This window comes from Lissotriton vulgaris, chromosome 8 (genome assembly GCF_964263255.1).
Source record: "Lissotriton vulgaris chromosome 8, aLisVul1.2, whole genome shotgun sequence".
NCBI classification, from domain to species: domain Eukaryota; kingdom Metazoa; phylum Chordata; class Amphibia; order Caudata; family Salamandridae; genus Lissotriton; species Lissotriton vulgaris.
In genome coordinates this window covers 1407746239-1407765907 of record NC_141696.1, presented here as the reverse complement: position 1 = coordinate 1407765907, position 19669 = coordinate 1407746239, and positions in this window count along the sequence as shown.

The following is a 19669-nucleotide window of genomic DNA, read 5'->3' as shown; positions in this document are numbered from 1 at the left end:
CAGTGTACCATAGGTACCCAGGGCATAAGTGTACCCAAGGCCTACCAGGGGCTGCAGCATGTATTATGCCACCCCTGGCTGGCCATCCAAATCTGACACAACTGGCTGATCAATCAGCTGGGGCAAGGTGGTGTAATCACCCTTTGCTTTAGATATAGTATACCTATATTTAAACCAAAAATGGACACATATACTCCTATAAGTCACTCCTATGGCAGGCCTTAACAATCCTGGAGGCAGAGTGCTTGGAATTATGTGAGATGGTGCTCTAGCATGAGCTGAGCCTGTCTACAGCTTTCGGAACCGAGTCCTTTAGCTGTTTCCATGATAACGCTATACCATATATTCTTAAGTCCATTATAATCCTCGCGGTTATTGCTAACTTTGGCATAGCATTATCAAAACATGTTGAGTAAGGTGTCATATGAATTGGAATACTACCCCCTCTCCAATTCTGGCAACGGGGGTAGCATTCCACCCTTCTAGAGGGACACGACATGTACCTAACTGTGAACCCAGGCTAAAGTTAAACTCGAGCCTCAGCATCACAAAATGGATGCTGCCACCAGACACAAGTCTGACCTCCTGCTGCTGGGAGTCCTTCCAGCGAGGGAGGCTGAGAAAAAGTGTTTCCTGCCTTGGGGGGTGCTAGCACCACCCCAGACAGGATTTTGTGTATTAGGTAGGACAGGCCTGAAAGGAATGAGACATGCCTGGGGCACACAAGGTGCCCTGTGCATGCACCGGCTCAAACCAGTTGCTGGGGCACTCCAGCTCCAGCCATGGCACGAAACCGGACAAAGGATAGGGGGTGTAACCACCCCCCTTCCTGGTCCCACCCATAGGCCTCCTGCTTCTAATCTAAGGGTTCAGCATTTTAGGCCCAGCATTTCTAAAGCCTATGAGAGTAGTACTTACCTGCTAGTAATTTCGCATTCCACTTCCATAGTATATAGTTTTTCGTGCCCCTCGGGCATTTGTGTAAATTGTGCAACTTTCAGTATTTCTTTAAGAGTTTTGTATTGTGCTTAGCACCCTGTCCTCATAAAGAGTCCAGGGTTGTTGTGTTATAAATAAATTTCCTTTTATTTTCATAACAACTTGTGTGGTGTCCTTTCACTTGGTGTTCAAGGGGTATAAGTGATGGTATAACAGCTGGCTTAACACGCCCTCTAGAGTTTAGCCTAAAGACTGCTCTTGTCCATGCTACTAGGATAGCTGGTCTATAAGGTTGACTTACAACCAATCATCAATAAGGGTTGTTTGGACTGATACATAGTGATCACTAGAATAGTGAGCACTGCATATCAGGCCAACTTCTCACACCTGGGGCACACAAAGTGTCCCTGTGCTTACCCCGGTTCAAACCAGTTGCTGGGGCACTCCAGCCCCAGCTCTGGCGCGAAACCTGACAAAGGATAGGGGGTGTAACCACCCCCCTTCCTGGTCCCACCCATAGGAGGGACCTAGTTATAGTACAGCCCCCTTTAGCAGAATAAAGGTAGGAGCTGGTCCCATTCCAAATTAGATTATCCTGAATTGATTTTACAAGAAGAAACTCTGGACTTTTACGTTCTACTCCACAGAAGACTGAAGAAATCCACCTTGCACAAGCAGGCACCATCAAGCTTCCAGCTGCTTCACTTTGTCATCTTGCCTTGAGGATCCAGACTTCAGAGCCCGATGAGACCCGGATTCCCAGACCTCTCCGACCTCTACCTACACCTGCAGCACAGCTGAGATCCGTGGGTGCGACGAGACACGTGGGACCGGCCATCTTGAATGCACTTCGCTTCGAGCACACCTTCTGAGGTATCCTCGACGAAGTGTTTTGGGGATTGAGAAGCCCCAGCCCCGAGCAGCTCCTGCAAAGATCAGCCCACCAGCATCCACGAGATCTGCGTGGAGCCCTTTTGCTTGATTGCTGCTCGACGCGTTGTCTGGTCACTTGCCGGCTGGCTAGTGGCCTCCTAGACGACGATCCTTGAAATCTACACCGCTGGTCTGGTTGCTCCAGACTGGCCCTTGCTTCCCTGCAAAGGAGAAGCCCCCCGGACCCTTCTGGTTCGCACCAGATGCCTTTTACACTCTCTAAGTGGGTTGCCTTTGCCAAGGCCTGTTGATGCCGAATCCGGAACCAACACCGCCGACTGCGAGAGCCTGCGTGGGACAGCTCGTGCCTCCATCCTGGTCATCGAAGACACCTCCTGGTCCACGTGACTGCAGAGTCAAGCGTCCACCTTTCACCTGATCGCGACGACAGCATCTGGTTCCTTCCAGGTTCCACTCCAGTCACTGGCTAGTAACTTTGAACATTGTCCCCTCTGCTTTCAGGTCTTCAGCTTTCCTGATACACCCTTGGATCACACCGGATCTTCCTCCTGGTCGCCTGCAGCATCTTTTCTTTCAGGCTCCATAGACTTCAACGCAGAAACCCGACACGACTTCGCACCTATGCACCCGCAGCCCGTGGGTGAGGTAACAAGAGCATTTCGGTGCTCAAGGGTAGATTGACTCTCCTAGTGTCCAGATTCACAGTCGTTTTAGTCCTACCTAGCCAGGATTGTCCGTACTCACCTTTTTCTTGAACTGTACTGTCCATAGACGTTGTTACTCAACTCGCGTGAGAGTTCACACTCTGCACACGCGTTCCGTGGGCCTCCTTTTACTTACCTAAAGTTAGGGTAGCTTAGTCCCAGTGATCCTACAGCCTCTGGACAGCTCCATTCCTTCTATCGACTTCCTTATACCACTTGTTTAGTACATGGTTTGTTGCGCCCCTAGGGCAACATTGTAACTCGTGCAACTTAACGTATTTTTCTTAAGAGTCTTGACATGTGCTTAGCCCTCTGATCTCATAAAGAGTTCAGAGGTGTTTGTTAGTTATTAAATATACTGTTTATTTTCATAACTACCTGTGTGGTGTCCTTTCATTTGGTATTCAAGGGGTTATATGTGGTAAAACAGCTGGCTTCACATGCCAAAAGAGTTTAGCCTAAGACTGCTTTGTCCACGCTACCATTAGGATAGCTGGTCTATAAGGTTGACTTGCAACCAATCCCCATACGGGTTGTTTGGACTGATACAAGGTGATCACTAGAACTAGTGAGCATCATATATCAGGCCAACTTCTCACAGGGGGTGATCACCACTCCACTTTGGGGTGTAGTATTTTGGGCTTGGGGCATCGCTTGGTAGGTGGGTGTTAGCTGCTGCTCCATGGGAGCTTCCATCTGTTGGGGTGACTGTGGAGTTTGGGCAATCTGTACTTGCTGCATATTTTGCTGAGGGGCATGTTGGGCATAGGCGTACAGTATCTGGGGTTACTGAGGGTATATTTGTTGTGGTTGTTGTTGGAATTGCGGTGGTGCTTGTTGGCTGGGACCCATAGTTTGTTGGCCTTGGTCTCGGAGTCTAGTACGACATTCTCTCATCATATGGCCTACCTTGTGGCAATAAAAACAAGTGCGTTGGCCTGGCTGCAGTGGGGCCCTTTGCTGTCCCATTCCATTACCTCTTCCTTGCATGCCTGTGTTTCTGTTAGCATTGTTTGTGTCATTGTTGTAATACTGTGGTCGGTCATTACCATAGGCATGTTGCAGTGCTACGTATTGTACTGGGGGCTGCTGTTGCATGTACTGCACGGGAGGCTGGGGTTGGGTCTGTACATACTGCACAGGCTTCTGGGGTGGGGTCTGCACGTATTGCACTGCAGGCTGTGTTTGCTGTTGCGGCTGGGCCTGTGCATATTGTATGGCCGGCTGCGCCTGCATTTGCTGCATAGCCGGCTGCGTACTAGTTGCTAGTGCGTTTAGGGTGTTCTGAGGGAATGTGGTGACGGCCGTCATCTGGTTGACAGGTGCTGCCAACATGACTGTATCTATTGCGTCTTTTTTCTTATTAAGTTTCTGCAGCACCAATTTTGCAGCTGCATTCTCTATAGCTAGCTGCCTACTCTTTTCCTGTTCTATTTTCTTTTTGCAGAAATGTATGATGTGATCTTGGATCTCAGGCCATGGTTTTGCCTCCATGGCTACTACTCCATCTAACTTTTCCTGTACTTCTTCTGGTAGCCCTCTCTTGACCATGTGGTGAAAAAGCCTGCTATTCCCTCCAGATGCATTCCATGAGTCTCCTAACTCCTGATGCCACTTTTCTTTCATTCTGGAGATAAAGTTGATGGGATCCTCATTCGTTTGCATTGTCAGCGACATGAAGGACCCGATGTCTGGAACATCAGGGTACTTTGTTCGCAATTTGGCCCAGACTGCTGCCCTTATTTTATCAAATGGTTCTCTATTGTACTGGGTGTCGTTCATAGTTACTAACCCTCTACTGATACTTTTGAAAATTTCTTCTGCTTCCCCTCCCATGAGGGAGATAAGCAAACTTTTCATATCGCCTATCCCTATGATGGTGCATGTAGTGTTTTTCTCTAGGGCCACTATCCATTTCCTAGCCCCCTACGCTAGGGGTGGGAGGCTCTTCTTAATGTGTTCTTTCTCTGCGTAAGACCAGCAGTTGTAAACTGGGGGGTCTTTGGATTTTTTATGTAAGAGCGGCATCTGGTGTGCCATTCCAGCGCCCATATTTCTTGGCCTTGTGAGGTCATGTTGCCTGGCATATTTCTGCCAAATCTTTAGACTTGCCCGCATGTAGGCATAGTCCCAATCCTCATCTCCTGCACCCTGAGGGATGCATTCCACTGCTGTTGCCTTATGCTGTGGCTCAAATTACCCCTCTCTTGGCCATGGGAGCATTTGTCCAACCTGCCAAATCGTCAGTGAAGGGGTTGACAGCATAATCTGTATCTTCACCCTGTGTCACTATCTCGTTGGGTGTTAGCTCGTTGCTTGGCAATGCACATGGTGTGCTGAAGAACATGCCATTACCCTCTCTAGCTCGAGTGTTGTGCATGGAAGCGGTGCCAGTGACATCATACTTGATGTCCTCTGGGCGTCCGTGTGTCCCCAATACTCTGAGACTCTCTACCTCTGTTGTCCTAGTCCTCCTTCTCCCGTCTGTATCCCCTGAACTTGGGAATTCCTGATGATTTTGGTAGAATGGGTTTGTCATATTTGTGGCGCGTGGCTGGCTGGATGAATCTACCATGGCTGTAGTGGACGGTGGGCCAAACGGATATACCACAGGTGCAGTGTTCCGTGGCGGTGGTTCTGTTTGTGTATGGCAGACCTGTGCCTTTGTGGTAGTTGTATGTGTTTGTTCTGGCGCTGCTGTCTGAAGGCAAGGGGGATGGTCGCTGTGGCCCAGCTCTTCATTCTCCTCAGTATTCCTAAATGGAACTGCCTGTACTGTGGGCAGCTGTGGAGTGCTTATTGAGGCTTGTGAATTTTATTGTTCAGGGACGGCATTTTTAAAGTGTTTCAGTTATTCTTTCATTTATTTGTTCTATTTTTAGTGACAAGCGTCGAATTGCGGGAAGAAGAGAATCAGTGTTGGGGTTGGGTGACATTGGTCTGCCGAATATGTCTGTACTGGTATCTTCAGTCGGACTGCACTCAAGACTTTTGTTAAGGTCTGTGGTCGTACTCCATTTGTCATAATGGAGCAGACGCTGGGGGGCCTGCTGTTCCCTGTCCATATGCTGTGTTTGAATGGTCGAAAATGTGAGCAATTGGTCGTTTGTGTTTGTGCCGAATACCGGTGACTGGTATTGGGGGGCGGCCTCCCGCTCCCGGAGCGGTGAGGTCTTGTTATTACGGAGGCTGTTGAGATCAGGGTAGTGGCAGAATGAATGGTGAGACGAGGTGGATGAGTGATGAGATGGCGTGAGTGAATTGTTTGATGAGAGGGACTCATTGTCTGAACCTTCATTTTCTTCCTCGGCGGGTGGGACAGGAATGGAAGTGGGAGTGAGTTGTAACGTAAACTGCGCATTTATTTGCCCAGGCAGTCCTGGCACTGTGGCGTGCAATGTTGGACTAGCACTGGCGATAAGTGGTGGTGGGGGGATGACAGGGGCTGGTACTGTGATGGGTATGGGTGGGACACTGCTGGTGCCGGGTGGTACAGATGGGGCAGTACTACCTTCGGTTATAGGTTGAGGGTGTTCGGATGTGGTAGTGAGATCACTTGGGAGTTGACTGTATCCAACAGTTGCCATATTATTAGTTGTACACTGTAGGTCTAGTTCTTTATTTTCGGCGGATGCTATTGCGGTATACATGCCATTGGCCTGATAAGGCGAGGGGCCAAAGGAGCAGTGGTCATGGTAGCAGTGTGTTCCTGGGTGTTGTCTTTAACCCCTTCCCTGCTCATGACAAGCTGAGCTCGTCATGAGGCACAGTGGAGCTGTGCTTATGACGAGCTGAGCTCGTCATGAACAATGATAAATCCCACTTTGCAGCACAGGAGGGGAAAACCTCTAGCAGCCAAGGTGTTAAAGATACGCCAGAGATCTAAGGTGGCCTTCCTTTTCTGTAACTTGGTGCCAGAGTTTTTGGTGTCTAGGAAGGTGGTAGCATGCTCTAGGATCTCTTTATCAAAGCTCCCTTCTGAGGGCCATGGATACTTCATGTTTTTGGTCAGCTTGTGAAGCTCCCTACAATGTTTAAGTATGCGTTGTTCCTGTCCACTGAATGTTTTCAGAACATGTTGGAGAGGTGTTGCCATAATGAGATATTGGTGTGAACGCAAGATAAATTCTTCAATGGGGGGAGGCGGTGCACCCGGGGAAGAGAAGCTGGCCACCAAAACAGGCGTCAGCTATTTTAGACTGGTGTGGGTCCCTAGGCCAAAAGCTTGTCAAATTTACTGGGTCTTCCCAATCGTGAAGTCTTAGGATAAAATATATATAGAACCCAGTGGTTGTTTTATACACAGTAGAACTTAATATCCCATTCATTGTAATGTATGCCGTATATTAGTGAGGAGGGGTAGTATTCGCTTGCAAGGGGGGGTGTGTCTTGCCTATGTATATCTACCCTAGACGTCGGGAAAGTTGTGGAATTGATCTTTTATAAGTTTGTCACCTACTTCACAAAAAACAATGTGCATAAGTATTAGCCTTAAATCCAATTCGTCAGGTCCCCAATATGTCCCTGTAGCTGAGAAGTCAGAGAATTCCAGAATATAAGGGGCAAGGACTAGGATAATCTTACTCTGTAAGGGGTTTCGGGCCAGGAAGAAGTGAATGTGGTGGGTATTTCTAAGCCTGGAGATAATAGACGGATATGTATGTGGATCCACTCCGGTGTTTTGAGCGATGACACGCCTATTATTCTTTTGTCGAACACTGCCTGGAGCGCTTGCATTGGGCTTGTGGTGAATGGGTTGTGCAAAGGTATGGGGGTATACTATTTGCGTTTGTGTTTCAAGGTGTTGGGAGCTAGCTCAAGGGGGCATGAAAATGGTGGTGCGATAGATAGAGTGATTTATCTAGTATGGCTATAGTCAATATTAAGTGCTTGAAGTATTGTGAGAAGGACCGTGCTGGTGAGAGATGTCACATGAAGGAAGCAAGACAGGCATCCATCCGAGATGCCCACGTGAAGTAGTGTGGCTCACTGGTTAGAGGCGGCAGACCCGAGAGCAGAGGACGGCCCGGGACCAGGGTTTGATTCCCGGCGCGGCAGGTTTCTGGACCAGGGTCAGCGGACTCGATAATTCTCTCGCCTCGGTGCCCACTCTGATCAGCGATCACACTCGGCAACTCTGGGCATTAGCTTGCCTCATCTTCACTAACGGCCCCACCAGACCGCCGGGGATGCCTGGTCTCACCCTGGAGATACCCATTAAGGGACCATCTCTCAGGGAAGCCAGGAAGGGTTTCGCAGCGGTCAAAGCGCCTTGGGACCCTACGGGTAAGTAGTGCGCTATATAAATGCCTATACATTTACATTTACATTTACAACGTTATCGTTGATCAGGAATATGATGATATTGTCAAGGGGATTACCATTCATTCCTTTATATGAAGTTGAAACAGTGGGGTGGGCTCTCAAGGTCTGGCAGGGCTGCAGGGCCTGCGGGGTCTTGCAAGTAGTCGGACAACAATGCTCTTAAAAGAGGTGTTGTATCGTTCTCAGCCTGTGAGTGGAAAGGATAGACGTCAGAACCAGAGGGCTTAGGGGAGCCATAACTTTCACCTTCCAGAGGTGGGATGGAAGCTGCTTCAGATGAAACAATTGACTGTATGGAGTCCACTGAGGAATCCTAGTCAGTGATAAAGATGGGTGAGTTTGCAGGATGGTTAGGGTAACCTTGGTATTCATGGGGGAGAGAGGGGGGGACAGATAGGGTGGAGAAATTAGAGGCTTCTTAAGCGTACAGCAGGTGAGGGCGAGTAGTGTCTGGAGATGGCGGAGTGAGAGATATATCTGGGAGGGCGTCGTATATGTCAGTCAAGGAGAGTGTAGAGATGCGAAGCTGGGTGTGAAAGTGACCCCAAAAATTGCCCAAGCGGTGGTTAGTATATTGCGGAGTCTGTCATCAAGCTGAGTGAATTAGCTAAGAGTGGTATTATGGACAAGGTGAGGAATGCCGTGAACAAACTGGATGGTGCCATTTATAATGCGTGGGGGGGGGCTTTGGACATCACGGCTATAAGGGGGGTAGAGCATAACTGGTATGGGGGTGTAAAGAGGGAGACAAAGGGGATGATAAATACTAGTTCCCCCTTTTGGCAATCAATTGCACGAGCAATTGATAGACAAAAAGTGGACGTGGTGGGTGTAAATGGGAGGCAAGGGGAGTCAGTTGGTCATAAGAAGGCTATACTGAGCTACCTAGCAGGGCTGCAATAAACAAATGGGGAAAGACTAGTAAGCATGCAACCCAGACAACTGTGGGAACAGTGAGCAAGGACGGAAGGTATGGCAGGGCAAGGGGAGCAATGGGGAGAGAGAGAGGCTGATGTTATCAAAAAGCACAAGGAGGCTATTTCAAAGCACACAGTTTGACATAGAACAAGGCAAAAACAGGAGACAAAAACAATCAATAATCAACAAGAAATTATGATGGAATAATAAATACTGATCAGATAAAAAGGATGCATCCTGAATGAAAAAATAAGGACCTAGATATGAAATCTCACTAACGCAAGAGACGCGGTGGGGCACAATAAAGACTTAAAAGGAGAGATAGGCAGAAGGCAAAAGTATTGGAGGAAAAGAGGCAGGTCAAAGGCAGAGAGCCAAAGGGGGGGGGGGAGGAAGCGGGGAGGGGGGTGAGGGGGGAGAGAGAGAGAGAAGAGAGAGAGCAAGAGAGAGAGAGAGAGAGAGAGAGAAAAAAAGAAAATAGGAGGAAGGTGGAAGGGGGAAAGAGAGAAAAAAAAGGAAAGTGGAGGAACGAATGGGTCAGGAAGGGGAGGGTGCGCAAGGGAGCATGCCCGCAAAGTCGTTGGAAGGGAGAGGGAGAGCGCACCAGGGCAGGAAATGAGCCACAGTGGAAGGATGTGTTCTGCAAATAGCACAAGTGACTTCCTCTTTCTGTGCCAGCGCAGGACGGGCTGACAAAGGCAGTCGGTAATGCTGAATGAGAAGTGGAACTGAAAAATAGAGAAGGACACCCAAACCGTGCAAGAATGTATCGTGAGGAAAAGAAAGAACAGCAGTGACGGCAGCCTTCATGGAAGAAGGTGTGGGGGCAGGCCACTGGTGGAAGACACAGGCGGGAAGCAGGTGGTAGAAGGTGACAAAGAGAACGGCGAGAGAGAGAAGAATAGGCAGCAAGGGGTATGAAGATGAATAATTACAGAGGCGAAGGAATGCAAGGGAGAAGTGCAGTATTCAAATGAAAAAACGATGCTGAAGGCACTTGAAAAACAATATGCAATGTAATTGTCAAATCATAATTTATGTACAACAGGAACACTGGAGATATACACAAAAATGTAGAACCGTCGGAGAATCGAACTCCGACCCCGTGCACTGACATGAAGTGCTGGGGGAGTATAAATGTAAGCCTCAGAGAATTGAACTCCGACCCCGTGCGCAGAATTGAGCTGCTTGGGGGAAAATAAAGGTAGAACCATACGAACCTAGAGCATAAAGGTAGAAAAATTCAAACCTAAAACCATCCCTTCCGGACTGAAACCGGCAGGGCAAACATGAAAACCACAGCACCCGAAGGCACAAGATGCACAGGAAAAGTGGCTGTAATGCGTAACCGATATATACACAAGAAGCAGACAGTGGCATCCGACAAGAAAGGGCCAACTCGTGACCACACAAAGATAGAGGGTTTCAATCGTGACCAGAGATAGTGCTGCAGGGGGTCAGTCACTCACCAAGAGCCAGCCCAAAAGAGTCCGCCACACACCCATATAGCAGAGACCAAGGAAATTCAAAGGAAAAACAAAAAATTCCTTGTCTTACCAGAGGTCTGCAATAGGCGGAGGCGGTACCCCAGGAGCCGCTCGTGGTTGTGCACCGGATCCACCGCAGAAGGGAGGTACGATGGACGTGGTCGCCAGCTGATAAAGGGGAACCGAAGACCCTTTTGCGTGTGGTCACGTCAACTATGAGTCATAAGCCACCGGCACAGCACTTTACTGGAACAAGGAACAATGAGATGAGATGACGAATACTCCTGTTGAAATGGCACGTTTATTATTATTTCACAAGTGGACCAATAAATGCGAATTTTTAGCAAAGCAATAAATGCATAACATTCCATACTATTACTTAAAAAGCCATTTAAGAAAACCCGACTTCACTCTGTCGGTAGCAAGTGCTAGTAAATGTCACAAAGCAAGCTGAAATGAGTATCTTTTAAAAATGCATAATTGAAAACGGCTAGATATCCAAAGTTATAGAGTACATTTGTCAAAAAGTTCTTGTGCCTAGAAACAAGCCTTCCTGATTAGAACTATAAGGCAGGCTGAAGTGTGGATCTTATTAAATATCACATTTGAATTCGCTAGAGATTTAGAAAGACACAGTATACATTCTATGAAAATACAGGGAACATGAGACAAGCCTTCCTGAAGAGAACTATTTATGCAGGTTAAGCATTTTTAAAGAGGGCTAGAATGTGAGGGGCCAGTATTATTAAAAAAGCACAGTTGAAATTACTTAAGGAATGGAAAGACACATTTCTCTAGAAATTCAGTGCCAAGGGGCACCTAACTAGGGAGACTTGCCAAACAAGATCTGGTTAGTTAAAGAAGCCTTAAATGCACGGAATTGGTTGTGGATCAAAAAATATCTAAGATAGTCAGAGATTTAAAAAGGCAAAGACATTATCTAGCTTGGGAAGGCATCACCTGATTGAGTAGGCTTGACAGTCCCAAATCAGATAAACGGCCGGCCGGAGAACTCACTCTCATAGGGGATACAACAGCAAGCTCTGGCTTCAAATTTTACATGCTGGGTCTAATATACCTGGAAAAACTGAACCAAGGTTCTATTCTGATATCTTTGCTGACACATTTAAGGTGGCTAACCGCACGTCCAAGAACACGGAACCTGTCAAGTGGTTTGATCGATGGTTGGCCATGGTTGACCCCAAGATATAAACAAACGGTCATGGTTGACCACAGAATATAAACAAACGGTCAGGTTTTGACCACAAGATTTAAACAAATAATCATCTGATCACAAACATCTTTCTAAAAAAGTAGATGTGGGAGTGAAACTTGGGTCATGTGCTATATCACAAGTCATTGTGGTTTTATTTTGAGCAAGCTATCTTTCAAAATATTAAAGCAAGATGTGAAATTCTGTACCATCTGATTTAGTGTACGTGTTTGTGTGGAGTGTCTGCAATGGAGCTTGTGAAAGGCTTCAGTACTTTCCAGGGTTGCACAAGGTACCCCGCTGGGTTCAACACATCGGAAATGCACGTTTAACATTATTTAGGCCCAGTGGATTTTGTTAACATAAGGCGGTGGCCTTTGGGCCTATGCACCCGGAATTCGGGGTATCTGTGGGATTTCATTTGCTGATTATACATGGCAAAAAGTGTGGGGCCATATAGGACCTTCATGCTATCAAGGTCAATAAAAATGCTCTTTTTGGTAATCAGTTTCTGGTAATCAGATGGTAGAACGTGATCCTGACCCTCCATCCGACCCCTGCTCTTGTTCATTTATGAACACACTCCTAACTGAGTATCTCGGTGACCCTTCAGCTAGTGGGGGTATCCAGGCATGTCGGAACATAACACTTAAAGCTGCCTTGGAATTGTTCTTTTTTCTTTGCTCTTTCTCCATCTGGCCTACCTAGTATTTCGGCAAATTCTGCACCTGATTCATTACGCAGACGTTCATATTGGGCTGCTGCAGGGCTCTTGCTCAGGGTCTCCCTAACTGGGGGAAGTGGAGGAGCTGTTGGTATGCCGTAGTGAGTGCCAGGTGCTGCTAACTCGCTCATTTCTAAAGGTACTCCAATCCCATCCCCAGGAACCCTATCCATGTCTTTGTATTTTGCTACCTGGTTAATCCCTGTGTCTGCGTAGTTCATCCCTACATCTTTGGTACTTAACCTCTTAATACAGTAACTCCCTATCTGAAAGGCGCAACACAGAAGCAACATAATCCCAACTATGGGTATCACTAATTTCAGTATTGCTGTAAGCCACGAAGGCATCCAGCCAAAATCGAACCAGTCCTTTGGAATAAAGTCCGCAGGTGCACCTCCCTCGTTCGTCATTTCTTTTCCTAAGTTTGTCAACTCCTCAATGGCCCTTGCTATTGAGCCGTTATCCTCATTGTTTCCTGGTATGAACGTGCAGCAGGATTTTCCGATTCTATGGCACAAACCACCATCTTTGGCAGTTAGCATGTCGAGGAAGTAGCGATGCTCCAGAACCATCAGTCTTAAGTGGCGCAGTTCTTCCCTAATTGCATTCAGTCCGTCCCTAGTGCTGTTGATGGCCTTCATGACCTCATAGCGCGTCACTTCCAGCCAGCGAGCATTAGCCTGAGTTTGGAACATTGGAACTGCCCCTCCGAAGAAAAGCTGGGCCTCGTTGAGGAGGCGGAATTCTTCTGGAACGTTACCAAGGGCCTCTGTTGCGAAGTACTCAGCTGTTCGCCGGTGACGGTGGAGGAATGTAACATCCCCTGTCATTGGGTGTGACAGTATGTGGGAAGCACTCGATGCCAGCACAACCAGGTGTACTTCATGCAGAGTCACCAAAGAGCACAGTCCGAGCCACTGAGGAGGTAGTTGGAGATAGAGGCGTTCTCCGCAAGCCCAGTAGTAGTCCATCAAGGTGGAGGTGCCGAACTGCAAATCAAAATTGAATATAGTTGTGTTGCAATCTGTGTTACGCCCAACAGACACGGAACCACTACCTATGAAACAAAGAGAAGGGTTTTTTAGTTTAAATGCTCTTTTAGGTTTGGACATTCCTTCCCCACCCCAGGTATGTCTGCTCCTTTCCTGAGCCCATATCTGTTCACAGTTCTCATCAACCCTCCAGTCAACGTCTCCCTCTTAATATCTGTTTCTCCAGCCCAAAGGGGGACCTAAGGAGGCTGCTCTACATAAAAGGCCATCAACAGGGATCCATCTGCCCTTTGTGTATACCTGTGCTGATACCTTAAGCACCGTCCTATCGCGGCATGGACATGTGCGGTCGTCATGTGGTAGGGAATCATCGCAACTGGCTACGGGCACTGATACTGAAAAATATCCTTGTTCCAGGATGGTTGGTCCTTGAAGGTCCATTTTCCCATATCCTCTTCTCCGCAAGTTTCTTATCGCCTCTATCAAGGCGGCTGTCTGTGATAACCTTGTGTAGAATGGGGGTATAGTCCCATGTTGTGGCATTCACAAATAACGTATCCAATTTGACCCTACTGATCTGGGTCTGTCCCTGTGTGCGGCAAAGGTACAGGTGCATAAGGCACATAGTAATATGTGGTGGGACTTCCTTAGGGAAAATTAGTCTGTCCGCTCCTACTGCATGGGGAATGTATGAACATACGTAGCATGAATCATTTATTATTGTCTTCCCTACTGCTGTCATGTCCCTGTACCAGGAGTTGTCTACTAGAGAGGAGTGGACCGAATGATCTCTTACTGACTGCTGTAGGCCTAATATGGGCCCTAGGCCCCTTTGTATCTCTACAAGATGTTGGAATGTCTTATACCCTGCCCTCCTGTTCGTAGGCTTGCAGGGGACAAGGGGCTTTGTACTGTGGGGGGAAATAGCAAATCAGGGAACCCTGTGGTGATGAGAGGGGCGTTGACGGGAAACTGGTTGTGATACTGTGAAGTTAGCAGATCTATCCCATGTACTATTTCTATTCCCTGGGGTGGAGGGTGAGAGTCCTAGAGGCACACTGGTGAATGTATTGTTAGTAGTGTTACATTCTGGGAGTTTGGGACCTTGTGTGCTGTGTGTTGTTTCCTGTTGATTGAGTGTGACCTCTGGGACAGTGGATGGAACAATGGATACTAAGGCATCTTTGCTACCTATTTCATGATGATTCTTTACAGCAAGAAAAAAGATATACCAATTAAATGTTGCTAGTGTCACTCCAACAATGATACATGACATAAGTGTAGTAAGAATACATATCTTGGCATCATGGCTGCTGTATTCATGGAGCGAGTCCCAGGACGAATAGGTGGAAGTTCTGGATCGATGGAGCTCTTCTCCTTCCTCTTGGATATCTGGGCAGTGAGGTAATATGAATTTTTATGGTCAATTGTGTCCCCTATCGTAGACCCCAACGGCTCCATGTACGTGCTTCAAGTACATGTATGTTCCCTCCACAACCAGCTATGAAGACGCAAATACATTTGCGTCCAACGTTAACATGTCCTCTTTCAGATCCACCATGAATGGGTCGGATATTCGGTTCCTAAGTGTGCCTTGCCAACGTCTTTACATGGTGCACTTTCATGTTTTACTAGCTCTGGTGAGTTAGGCCCTGATTCCTGCCATCGAGCCCTTTCTGCCTTCTGTTTCTGAAACCTACAGTCTGCTGCTTCCTGACCTCTGCCTTACTCCCTGTGCGGCGAGCGGTGCCTGGCTTGGCCTGCTTGCCTGCCAAGATTGTATTCAGCCTTCAAGTTATCTGCTCCGCTTCTCGAAAATACATTCCTGTCTAGTAGTTTAGGAAAACATCCTTCCCAGCTGCAGAGCAAAGGGCCCGGCCTTTCTGTTTCCATGCAAGTAATTCATAGCTCCTGTTACCATGGTAGGCCCATGGCCCCCTTGCTTTACACGTAGACACGTAGTCGCATATGCACGCACTAGCAGTCAGTATAGAATAGCCTCTGCCCGAGAGACCTTTCCTTCTATATAGTACAGTTCCTTAAACACAAGATATTAGATATGATTTGGGATTAGGTTGTTCTGACACCCCAGACTTCTGTCTCCTCATGTAGGGCTAAATGTCAAGTCCCCTTCACCCTCCAGTTCCACGTCAAACACACGTCATGCTGCTGCGCGCGCATCTCTGCCATGTATTTCTGCTGACACTGCAGGATTCGTCTATGGATCCACCCACCTGTGACACGTTTCAAGTGACGTTGTCTAGCACACACCTCCGTGCACGCCCTCATGCACGCCTTCTGTTACGTACATGTGTTCTTATCTCGTTTCTCTCAGCTGTTACGCCTTCTGCATCTATCTCTACTGTAATGCATTGACTATATATATGATGTTCTGTTAATAAATCATTGTACATGTCCATATCCATTCCCTTCCTGAACCCTTGTGGTGATGGAACATGATACCTGGTTCGAACCAATTCCTTTTTAAGGAATAAAACCCTTACAAACCTCAGATGCCACGGATTCTGCCTCTTATTTTTGACTGAGTTATTCTTATTGAACTTTACCGCATAAATTAAGTATAGGTAATTTAAATTTACCACAGCAGAAAGGAACTGCGCAGCGCGGGTTAATGTGCACAAAAAATCATAAAGCTCAGCTTTAACAATCTCAGAAGATGACTCACTGTCAGTTTTGGGCCTGCTAGAGGGGACAGCTACATTTATGGATCATCCGGTGACTAGCTGGTGGGATGTGAGGTGGTGATCGGAGCTTGGGGAGTTTCTTAGTGAGAAAAGGGCAAGTGGGAGGCAGTAGAGCCATTTTTTACCAATGGTGTCGCTTATTTTGCTTATTTTGTTTTTGAGCAGGCCATTGAGGCCCTCAAAAATGCCGTTACTTTGGGGATGGTAAGCGGATGTCAGCTTGTGTCTGATGCCTAGCATTGTTGTCAGAGAGGAGAAGATGGCATTTGAAAAATGTCTTCCGTTGTCTGTCCTAATGGCGTCAGGGATTCAAAAGCGGGAAATGACGTCACGGAGTAGGAATGTGGCTGCGGCGTTGGCATCGCATGGTCTGCCTCTAAATGAAATCAGCAGGGTCCTGCTGTACTCCCCTCTTCTTCCATAGCTCTTTCTCTTGATGTGGTGCACTTTCTTGTATTTCTCTGAGATGCTGGTGGGCAATGTAATCATATTGTTGCATGTTGTCGATAGGGTATGAAGCACTTGTGTCAAGAGTTTCATTGTTCATGTCTGTTAGCTGTGCTTGAGCTACACTACCTTCATGTGTGTTAGTCTGCTGTGCTGGGACTACAGCTTGGGCAAGTAAGATAGGGGCATTTTGAGGATCTGGCAATTACAAAGGTAGGGGGGGTCTGGCTGCAGCTTTGGCTGCCCAATCTGCCAGAGCATTACCTCTGGAGACAAAGTCCTGTTGGTTAGTGTGCGCTGCACATTTGACAACAGCTACCTCAGTTGGAAGTGTAAGGGCCTCAATTAAGTCCTCCAGCAATTGTTTGTGGCACACAGGTGTTCCATCAGATTTGAGAAACCCGCGCCTCTTCCAGGGCAGGATGCTTGAGTGTGTCGTTGTTGTGACATGCGGAGTCTGCGTAAACTGTGATCCGGTTGTCAGCCCCGTGGTGCAAAGCGGCAATCAGTGCCACTAATTCCGCAGCTTGGGCTGAGTAGTATGAAGGCAATGCAATTTGCTGTACAATGTCTAGGGAATCAGAGGATTCATGCTGTTGGGCCCTAACTACTGCGGCTCCTGTGTACCTAATCCCTGTCTCCTGGTCAATGGTAGAGGACCCATCAACAAAATACACAGTGCTGTCTGGCAGGGGGTCCACTTTTGCTGCTCCTGACTCATCTGGAGAGTATGTGGCACAGTCATGGGTGTCATCGTCTGGAGTTGCAATGGGATGGGCAAAGAACGTGGCAGGATTGACTGTGTGACATTTGACAACTTTCAGAGAGGGCAATGACAGTATGACTTCGTAACCTGACACTCTTTGTGTTGTTTATTTATTTTATTTATTTATTTAGTGTATTTGTAGAGCGCAAAACCTGTCACCCAAAGGGCATCCTGGCGCTTTGATCAAGAACCATAGACTTAACAGCTCGGCCATTTATGGAAATAGGTGGGTTTTATAGTTGTCTTGGCTTTCTGAATTATAGCAAAGACGGCGTGCTCAGTGTACAGTGTCAGCGAGGATCCCATGACAATGGGAGTGCTTTTCTCTACAGCAAAGGTTGCAGCAGCGAGAGCTTGTTCGCAGGGGTAATGACCTTTCATGACTGAGTCTAGCATGCCGCTGAAGTAGGCAATGGGCTTGTGGCCCATGGGGTATTTCTGGGTAAGTACAACAGTCCTAACCTGACCATTGCAGTGAGTGAACAGGTAGAATTCTTTTGTGTAATCGTGCGTGCCTAACACTGGTGCGTTTGTTATTTCATCTTTTAACTGTTTGAAGCATTCTGTCATTTCAGGTGTCCAGTCTATTTTGTTGCGTCTGTCTTTCGCTGCTTTAACTGCTTTTAGCAACGGTTTAGTTATCGTGGAGAAGTCAAAGACCCATTGAGGACATAATTAACAAGTCCAAGGAATGTTTGCATTTCTTTCACAGTTTGAGGCTCTGGGGTGCTTTTTATGGCCTCAACTCTGCCTGACGTGACTCGTCTCCCTGATGCTGATAGTACCTGGCCTAGATAGTGTACCTCTGTTTGGCAGTACTGAAGTTTGTTTTTGTCCACTTTATAGCCCCTGTGCGCCAGGGTGGTAAGCAGAGAGATAGTGTCTCTTCGGCACTGTTGTTCTGTGGTGCTGCAGAGCAAAATGGCGTCGACATACTGCAGCAAAGTGCTGTGACATTGGAAATTTGATAAGTCTTCTTTGACAACTCTGTTGAAGACTCTAGGGGACTCGCAGTACCCCTGAGCCAACCGTCGGTAAGTCATTTGCACCCCGCAGAACGAAAAAGCCAATAGGTATTGACTGTCAGGGTGAAGGGGTACACTGAAAAACGCATTTTTCAGGTCAATCACGGAAAAGTATTGTGCATTCGGGGGAATATTTGTGAGGATGACAGAAGGGTCTGGGATGATGGGAAACTCTGGTACCACTATGTTACTGATCGAGCGCAGGTCGTGTACTAGACGCCATTGATTGGTCTTAGCCTTACGAACAGGAAATAGACAGGTGTTACAGCAAGAAATACCGGGGTATATAACCCCCTGATCTAGCAAGGCCTGTATAGTAGGGGCAATGCCCTCCTCCGCTTCCTTGGATAGTGGGTATTGTTTAATTCTGGGTAAAATTGCACCTGGTTTCAGTGTTATCTTAAATGGAGTGGCAGAACGAATAAGGCCTACATCATTGGGGCCAGTGGTCCACAGATGTGGCGGGACTTGAGCCAAGTCTGCTTCACGCACAGAATCATACTGAGGTGGGGCCGTGGGTATTCTCTTTTCTACTGTGACTGAGAAGGGTACGTCATTCATGTAGACGATCTCTGTTTTGGAATATTCGTCGGGATCGCCAAAGAGCTGTTCGTCTGAAATGCTTCGCACTAGTTGTCCGGGCTCGATAAAAATTACACAGGCCCAGATTCACATTTTGTCGTCTCCTGCTATGAATGCCCCGTATGCAGGTGTGATTTCGAGGGCGTGCATGCCTAAGATCATGCGCTTGTCTGATATCTGAGGGTTCGAGGACTGTGGGCGAAAGAGAAATTCCTTTGGGAGCTGGACAGTGCGATTGTGCAATTCTGGTGTGTTAGCTACAATGATATGGACTGCAGTGGAGAACGCTTGCTCATCCACAGGGCGAGCTCTTATTTGATCCTTCAATGAAGAGTCAACAGTGAGTGCCATCATCCTTGCCAGGGGTGTGCCTGGTATAGAACAAACCTGTTGTAGTCTCAAGGGAATTGTGGCATTTCCAAGTGTACAACATGCAGCGCGTCTTGGCAATGGAAGAGACTTGTAATTTTAAAAAAAATCGTGCCAGCGTTTCTTTCTATGCTAGCCGACTCACCGTTTGTCTTGTGGGTGACGGTTGGTCTCTGGAGCTCTTTCCAGTTCGCCTGCTTGTTTTTGATTGATGACGTCGTTGGAATCCTCCGCCGTGTTTGTGGAAGTCTCCTGTGACCCCTGTGACGTTGGATCTCTGAAGGGTTACCTCCGTCATGTTCAGCGTCTAATGCGTGGCCTATTTCCTTAAGAAATTGACGGTGAACGACGTTGTGGCGGCCATTTTGGCACATTGGGAAGAATCTCTTTATTGTGCTGAGATTCACGACGTTTCACTTTGAAGTTTGAAGATCGTGATGTTTATGTTCTCAAGTGCCACTGTTTTGGATTTTATGATATGAGATCTCGAGATGGTGGTGGTGCTTGTGGCGCTATTCCCTGCATACACTTGTTTTAACCTGCTCATTTTCGACTTTGGGTGAGAGACTATAGTTTTGA